Source organism: Papio anubis, chromosome 5 (assembly GCF_008728515.1).
Source record: "Papio anubis isolate 15944 chromosome 5, Panubis1.0, whole genome shotgun sequence".
Lineage (NCBI taxonomy): Eukaryota > Metazoa > Chordata > Mammalia > Primates > Cercopithecidae > Papio > Papio anubis.
In genome coordinates this window covers 29331241-29340930 of record NC_044980.1, presented here as the reverse complement: position 1 = coordinate 29340930, position 9690 = coordinate 29331241, and positions in this window count along the sequence as shown.

Below are 9690 nucleotides of genomic sequence, written 5' to 3'. Positions count from 1 at the left end.
GAGGGAAGGAAATCTTTTTAAACAAATAGTTGTGAGACAAGTGGATAAACAAACATATGGCATAAAATAAATTTTAATGTCACTTAATAACATATGCAAATCTTAGTTTGAGATAGAGCTCAAATATAAAGGTTAAATGTAAAAGCTAAAACTAAAAGTTTGCCACCCACCCCCCCCAAAAAAAATAGTGGTTTCTCCTGCAACATGAGGTAGGCAAATCTTCTTAGAAAGAAAAGATTTTTACAGAAGATTTTTATTAAAAAGAATAAAAGAGAAAACATGATAAACTTCATCAAGATAACACTTCATCAAAATAGGAAAGTTAGTAAAATGTCACAAACAAAATCTGTAACCCTCAAAAGACCTGTATTAAAAAAAAAAATGTATTCTTGCCGGGTGCAGTGGCTCATGCCTGCAGTCCCAGCACTTTGGGAGGCCGAGGCTGGAGGATCAGGAAGTCAGGAGTTTAAGATCAGCCTAGCCAACATGGTGAAACCTTGTCTCTACTAAAAATACAAAAATTGGCTGGGCGTGGTGGTGGGTCCCTGTAATCCTAGCTACTCAGGAGGCTGAGGCAGGAGACTCGCTTGAAACCGGAAGGTGGAGGTTGCAGTTAGGCGAGATCATAGCCATGACACTCCGGCCTGGGCAACAAGTGTGAAACTCCTTCAAAAAAAAAAAAAAAAAATATATATATATATATATATATACACACACACACACACACACACACAATTCAACAGTAAAACAATTGATTCTTGGACGAACAACATTGGGCAAAAAACTTGTATGCTTTAGAAAGAATCATATACAAGTGTCCAATAAACATGAGAAAAGTATTCAACATAATTATCAGGAAACTGTATATTAAAATCAAATGTATATATGCTCACCAGAATTAATACAATTTAAAAACTTGTAAATAGCAAATGTTGGCATGGATGCAGAGCAACCAAATCTCTCACACAGGCTGGTGAAAATGTAAATATTCCACTCTTTTTGAAAAAATGTTTGGGAGCCTATTATAAAGGCATACATCTGTCTCTGAAATTCTACCCTAGGTATATATTCAAGATCCATAAAATCTCATGTCTGCAAATAATTTTGGCCAAGAATGTCCACAACTGCACTATACACAAGAATCGAAAACTGTATGTAGTCTAGGTGTCTATTAACAGAAAGATGGGTAAATATTTTGTGGTAAAATCATATAACAAAAAATACTACCTAGCAATAAAAATAAACAAACTACTAGATGCACCTCAGACATTATGTTGAAAAATGAACTGGATTAAAAAATTGTAGACAGAGTGATTTGATTTATTATATATTCTAGAACAGGCAAAACTAATTCATGGTGAAAAAAATACAGCAATGTTTACCTTGTGGGGGTGAGGGGATTTATTGAAAACAACAACATAGTAACTTTTTAAGGTATTGAAAATGTTTTGTCTTAACAGCATACTCTCCTGTCAAAACTCATTAAATTTTACATGTAAGCTTTGTTTATTTCACTCTAATTACATTTTATCTCAAAGAAACAAAAAGAAATGGTAAACAAATTTTATTATAGCTTTACTTCTTTTTCCTTAGTGGTTTAGGTTACTAATTTTGAAACTATCTTTTGTGTTCACTCATTTTGAGCAAACATGTAAATATTTTGAGTGTAATGAAGACTAGGTTTCTCACTGTTTTGGAAGAGTGTGTTTATGTGTGTATATATGTGTGTGTGTGTATACATATACATATGTGCCTGGAATACATTCTGAAGTTTTGGATAAAATTGAGGTATCAGTATGAACTCAGCATCATTTTAAGAAATGAATATAGAGATACATATTTTCTGAGTTCTGCTGATTGAGAAGGCATAGAAGCCACGAATATCCTTGATGCTCAGTCTTTTTCTAAAATCATTGTCCATTTAAAAGGTACAGCAAATATAACAGAGTAAAACTACACCAGCAAAAAGATAATGCAAACCTGAGTCACCTTGTAGTCTCAGACATTAAAGAGGCGTTTTGAGAATCCCAGAGATATGTCAGAAGGACAAAAGAAGCAGCCACATATATGCAGAGAGAGCAAGGAAGACAGAATGCTAAAGCAAAAGAAAAAAAAAAATGTATGCATTTGGTGAATGTGAGTAAAGTGGAGAGTATGCAGGAATTTTTTTACACTATTTTTGCAACTTTTCTGTAAATGTGAAATTAAAAGAAAATGAAATGCACAAAAATATTTTAATAAATATATTAAAATCATTGAAAACCATTGGACTAGTCTATCCATTATATTTAAACTCATTCTATAAAATTTCACCTCTATCTTTTAGGGTTCTTTTGACAAGTCTTTCATAATAAAATGCCTATTCTTGTCTCCCTATCACTACCTGTTCCTCACAATGCACACAAGGGGTTTCCTCTCCATGAGGCTTCCCTTGTCCTGCTGAACCTACAGAGCATTCCCTAACCACCACCTTTACAACTGAGCAGATGGCCTGCTTACAGGTAATGTATATAATGCTCACTTATATTCACTTACTTTTTGATATGTCTTTTTGTTTTAAAACTTTTGAAGCTTTAAAAGATAGCAATATTATTTCTACTGTTGCCAATCCTAACATCTAACTGCATTGCATGTAATTCAGTGCTTAATATTTTCAGTTCAATAGTTTTTGGTTTAAAAAGTATATCCCAGTGAAAATCTGAATTTAAAAGATATTTAATTCAGTATTTAGCCAACTATTTTAAAATGTATTTGTATAAGTAAAACATATTAGAAATTTAAGTTTTTTCAGGTTTTGTAATAGATGCTTATTCTTTTGAAATCCAAATTCATTTCTTAAGGGCTAATGTGTTTTAACTTGTAAATTACTTTAAAAAGTATGTTATGCCATTCTTGCATTGCCATAAAGAAATACCTGAGACTGAGTGATTTATAAAGAAAAGAAGTTTAATTGGCTCACAGTTCTGCATGCTTTATAGACAACCTGGTGGCATTTGCTTCTGGGGTGGCCTCAGGAAGCTTCTAATCATAGCAGAAGGTGAAGCAGGGTTAGGTGTCTGACTTGGCAAGAGCAGGGGCGAGAGAGAGAGAGAGAGAGAGAGAGAGTGAGGGAGAGGGAAGCTGTCACACATTTTTAAATGACCAGATCTTGAGAACTCACTCACTGTCCCAAAGACAGCACCAAACCCTGAGAGACCTGCTCCCATGACCCAGAGATCTCCCAATAGGCTCCACCTCCAGCACTGGGGACTACATTTCAAGATGAGATTTGTGCAGGGACAAATATCCAACCTGTACCAATAAATAAGTTCAAACATCAGTCAATTCATAAACTTACACTTGTTACTGTCTCCTGGATGCAGTAGTGTCTATGGCAAAGTCAAAGTGTTTTTACAACATGACAGTATTATATCACATTTATCAAAGCTATCTCGCTTCCTTGTTCTTGCCAGCTGTAACCTGGTAGGCAAAGAGCATTATTATGTAAAAGCCTTTATCATTTGTGGATTCTGGACTGAGAAAAGGAGAGAAAGCAAACAGATGTTTTCAAACTCCAGTGGCCATCTGCTGAGCCCTAAGCAATGCTCCCAACAGAGGAACGATCTGCAGTGCATTTACTCACAAAATACCCATTTTGTGAATGAAATGATTTCAGTGGTCTCCAAGGCTCTCTTTGTCATCCTCTGTCAGTACTAAAGTTAATATGGAAATAAAAATAAACAAAGCATCTTTACTTACTGTGTTTTCAAAAATGTGTCAACTTGTTTAAACATCTAACTCTAGTGGAAACAAACATGGTTTTATTGTAATTGTGTTTATATCTGGATGGAAAACAGCAACCCCTTATTAAGTAGTTTTTCCTCTTTAGTATTATGCATATTGGCTTTCAACTGAGCCCTATTTTACTCTTCAGGTGGAAGACTAAGGACTTCGTTTTATAGAGGCAATTTTCTCCTCTAGATGCAGTAACCTACACATAATAATATCTGCATATACTAACAGTGCATACTCAGATTTGCACTCATTTGCTGGGGCTACCGTAACTAAATACTGCAGACTATTTGTCCTAAACAAGAGAAATGTATTTCTCACAATTTTGGAGGATACCAGTGCAAGACTGAGGTGTCTACAGATGGGTTTCCTTTGAGAACCATCAGGAAAGGATAGGTTTTAGGCCTCTCTCCTTGGCCTGTGGTTAACCACCTTCTCACTGTCTCTTCACATGATTGTCCATCTGTGCACACATGTGTTCTCCTTCCAAACTCTTTCACAGCCTCTGTCTTATTTGATTTTACATCCTAAATCTAGACTTCACTTTGTTTCCATCACTGCTTACACACAGTGTAGATAGTATAATATAGCAAAATTAAGTATATCTCAATTTTTTTCTGTTTCACTTATCAAATATTTAACCACTGAATGAACTCATCTATTCTTGACAGTGTTAATATCTGAACAGATAACTGCTATGGTTTGAAAATTTTTTTCCCCTCCAAATGAATGTTGAAACTTAACTGCCAAAGCGACAGTATTGGAAGGTATGGCCTTTGAGTGGTGACTGTGTTTTGAGGGCTTTACCCTCATAAATGAGATTAGGTGCTTTTAAAAAAGGGTTTGTTGAATGGAGTTTGTTTTCTTGCCCTTTTGTCTTTTACCAGGTGGACACACAGAGTTCCTACCCTTTAGAGGATGTGGATCTCACCAAACCACTGAACCTGTCAGTACCTTTATCTTGGACTCCAGAACCAGGAGAACATAAATTAATGTTCTTTATAAATTACCCACTCTCAGGCATTTTGTTACAGCAGCACAAACCAGACTAAAATAATGAAACATAATTTCACACTCAAAATGTATAGTTGAGATAGGTCATGTCATTGCATTTGCACATACATAGCCATACAATATTTACATTGTACAATGAGTTCTCACTAAACATCGTGAAGAGTTTCCTGGAAACTGCAATTTTAAGAGAGACGAAATGTCACCAATCCAATCTTACCATAGGCTAATTGATATAAACAAGAGTTACATTTCCACAGAATATTTCTGGTCACAAAACCATCACCGAACATCTAAATAAAGACCGAAAACACTTCTAGTACTAAATATTGAAATAAATATGAGCTATACATACATTTAAGAAAGATCAATAAAATGTTACATAATTATTCACCCAATTTTTGGTGAATCAGTATGTGACAGTGACCATAGAAGTGCGGAATTAAGTCAAGGAATAAACGTTTGCAAGGCAAAAACTGTACGGAGCATCTCCCACCACTACAGAGTCCACAAACAAAGAAGTGACAAACATGGTGGGCATGTTGACTACTATGGTATGGCATTGCTTGTTGTTGTGGGTCTGTAGATTATTGTAGACTTCACACATTTTTATTTCACAGTCACTGGTATTCACTTGTTCATACATGAAGTTTTCAATCTGCTTTCCAGTTCAGGGTCTCAGTTGGCCAGAGCCTTTCCTAGCAACTCAAAGCACAAAGTGTAAACCTACCCTAGATAGGATATTATCCCCTGGCAGAGTACACTCACAGCCACATCTACTCAGACTGGGACCATGTAGACAACCCCGTTCGCTTCATGTGCACAGGTTTAGGATGTCAAAAACTCCAAGAATTCAGAGAAAAATCCATGCAGATATGGAGAAAATGAGCAAACTCCATACAAGCAGTAGCTGACTGGGAATCATTTTTTTTCCCCCAGCATTACAAGGAAATAACATTAAATGAAATTACATTATTTAAGGACCTGCTATACAGTGGTTTAAATCAGAGCTAGCTGAGTGTTTAAGAAAACTTTAACTTCAGGTGTGTTTAATTTGAGGAGACTGGAGTTGCCCTGTAGGGGTTGTATAGAAAGAAAAACTGGCAAAAACTGGCAATGTTGCATAGGAATTCATCAGCTTACAAATAGTGATTGAAGTAACTTAAATTTTAAACAATTCTCCAAAAGAAGCTCTGAGGAGGGGGATGAGAAAAGGAATAAGGATGGGGTCTGGCACGGTGGCTGATGCCTGTAATCCCAGCACTTTGGGAGACTGAGGCGGGTGGATCACCTGAGGTCAGGAGTTGGAGGCCAGCCTGATCAATATGAAGAAACCCTGTCTCTACTAAAAATACAGAATTAGTCAGGAGTCATGGTGGATGCCTGTAATCCCAGCTACTCTGGAGGCTGAGGCAGGAGAATTGCTTCAACCTGGAAGGTGGAGGTTGTGGTGAGCCAAGATCACGCCATTGCACTCCAGCCTGGGCAACCAGAGTGAAACTTGGTCAAAAAAAAAAAAGGAATAAAGATGAAATCCAGGGGGTCATGCTTTGCTCAAAAATGCAGGAGAGGCTATTCCTCAACTTCAAGAATTATAACATTTTTAGGTTTTATGAAATTTCCAAATAAAAATTTAAAGTGTTTGGCCAAATTGTAATGGCTTGGAACCTATTTCCCTCTTCTAAAGATCAAACCTATACAGGGGGGAGTTGGTCTAGAATAAGTATATTCTAATGCCCTGGTATCAAATATATACCCCAAACTTTTGTCACTTTACCTTTTATCTTTATCCTTCTCAAGATTTTCTTGTAACTTCTGAGTTAAGTGATCTCCATAAACATTCCTTCTATACTCGAATGCAGGATCTTTTTTGCCAGCTGCTTATTTTTCACCCCAGAAGTCTTAGCCACTGACACATTTGCCTGGGGAAATCTCTTCTTTACAAACTAAACTCAAGACCACAATGAATCCCCATCATAAGCACCCAGACAGTTTTCTTATTATGGGTCTTAAGGTAAATCACTACTGGGGAAGGGAAGATATAAGTAATTGTCAAATGGGCAATAGCAAAGCTTAAAAAGGTCTTAAATCACTAATATTTGAACTTAAGTCTGTGCCTTCCATTTGAGACAGTGAAATGAAATTCAGCCTTCACATTTAGTTTATCATTTTGGAGAGTGGGATTCCCACATTTCCCCCAACACTTGATCTGCTACTTTCACCTAAGCGTAGCAACGCAGTCTTGACAAATTTAGCCACTATATATACTCTGTCTGAAAAGAAAATTGAAATTAACTCTGATAATGCAAAGAAGACAGAATGAGATCTCTCTCTCTCTCTCTCTCTGTTAGATGAGCACAGTTTTTCAGACAGTGTAGTTATTTCAACTAGTCAAAACATGATCCCAATAAGATATATACTGTATATTCTTTACCATATTATAAAACCTCTAGCCTCAAACCAGTTAATTCCAAACTCTTTATGCCTATTTATGGACTATCACTAAACCCAAGAAAACTAGATGAAGGTATGACAAGATTATTACCAGAGTATCATTTCCAATTCAGGTAAAATAACCTTGTGAACAAAACCAATGACTCTCAAACATTTATTTACTAGGTCAGTAGTAACATAGCTTCATATGATGATTATCTTATTCTAAGATAAATTTTTACCTAAGTTTATATCAAAATTAGTCTATTGTAAAGTTTTTAAAAGGGTAGTTATGGCTAAATTTTATTTTAATTCCTAATATCTGAGTGCATTTAAAGCATTGTCCACCTATTTTTCAACAACCAAAAAAAAAAAAAAAAACTACAAAATTAGCTTAGATATAAATTATTTCAACTACAGGTAAATGTTAATTGAGGAGTAATTTCTCTCAATGATTGCATTTGTCTCCTTCTTCAGCTTTATACATGCCTCATTTTATCTTGAATGAGATTCTAAAATCTGTCATTGAGGAGAATATAAAAGCTATTGAATTAAGTTCTCTAGGGCAGCCTGCTCACTTTATCCCAAGGGAAATAAAGAAGGCATGTGACTATTAAAGAACTATGTTCTTCCTTTTTAGTTATTTTTTTTTTCCCCAAAGTAAATGCATTTTCTGGTGTACAGGGGAAAACATATCTTTTTAGAAATTGCCTGAACAAATTGAATCAGAATTTTTTTCTTACTGCGACTTGATTTTCCCAATCCTTCTCAACTTTCTCTTAATGAATGTCTATCTTTGAGCCATAATTCATCTGCTACCAACCATGAAGGTTCAAGTAAGTGTAGTAATTTCCTAAGGGGACTTAACTCTCAGGGAATTCCAACAAAAAACTAATTTTAAACTTATTGTTTGTTATAAATCACACCTAAGAAGCCAAGAGGAGTTTTCCTTTTCAAAGCTATTGAAACCAAAAGGAACCAAACAAAAAAAAAGGGGGGGAAATTGAAAGGTTGATAAGCAGAAAAGAAACTCAGAATAAAATATTTTATTTGTGTCTATTTGGTTCTGTTCTGTGGTTGTGTTAGTTCATTCTCACACTGCTTGTAAAGACATACCTGAGACTTGGTAATTTATAAAGAAAAGAGGTTTAATTGACTCAGAGTTACACATGGCTAGGGAGGCCTCAGCATCATGGCAGAAGGTAAATGAGTAGCAAAGTCACGTCTTACATAGCAGCAGGTAAGAGAGCTTGTGCAGGGGAACACCCATTCGTAAAACCATCAGATCTTGGGAGACATATTCACTACCATAACAGTATGGGAGAACTGCCCTCATGATTCAGTTATGTTCACCTACCCCACCCTTGACATATGGGGATTATTACAATTCAAGGTGAGACTTGAATGGGGACACAGGCAAACCGTATCAGTGATCATCAATAAAATCTGCAGTTTTCACCCCCTTAATGCATAAGTTATCAATAGTTTTATAAACTGCTCCTCTTCTATAAGGTATTAAGAAAATGTAGGCTAATACTTGAAATAGTCTAAGAAAAAAATTCTGAGCCCTTTTATTTATCTCTAGGATGAAGTAAAGAGCAGCAGGAATTTTTAATGAGCAAGCTTAACTGTTTCCATAACATGAAATTGAAAATCTCAATCATCAGTGGAACCAAAGAGAAGACAGGATACTCCTTTGGAAACATATGTAATTATATTGCTTGGGATCTTCACCGTCTCCTTTTGTCTATTACAGACATTCTCCTTTTTGATCTTTCATTGAAATACCTTACTACTTGTAAATAATGAAGGTGAACACATGAGCACACAAATACTTAGTTGTTCATAATTTGTCTATTCGGGAAAATTTTTTCTTCAAGGAGATCAGCTGAAAGGGAGGATTATCAACTTAGGAAGCACCCTGGAATCTGAATCCTACAGAACATTAAAATCATCATGTAGTATGAAACCTCCAGAACTTGAGCACAGCTAATGTATATTTCATTTTCACATTATAAACAGCATTTACTGATATGTGGTATTTTCACATATTCAGACACAAATCAAATGGTTCTAGCCATTAGAAAAAATTGATATCTATTGCAATGAATGACTGCTAGTTTGAAATATTTTACACATGTTATTTATTTCAGAACTATTAGTTATTCATTTCTGTACTTAAATATGTATGCTTATATACATTTGGAAAGCTGTAACCATAGATAAAGAAACTGTTTTTGAGGGTCAAGAAACTCAAGTTTCCATTTATTTGTTATGCCTTTGAAAATGTTGCTTAGTCTCTGTGAAGCTTGTTTCCTAATATACAAAGTGTAGGCAATTCTAATGGACATTTTATATAATTGTCCTGAAGTTTACATAAGAAAATTGTGTATAAATGACGATAGGCCTATAGAAAATACTAGGTAACAGATTACTTTTACAGCTACTACCAAACTTGAACAATTTCCAATGTGA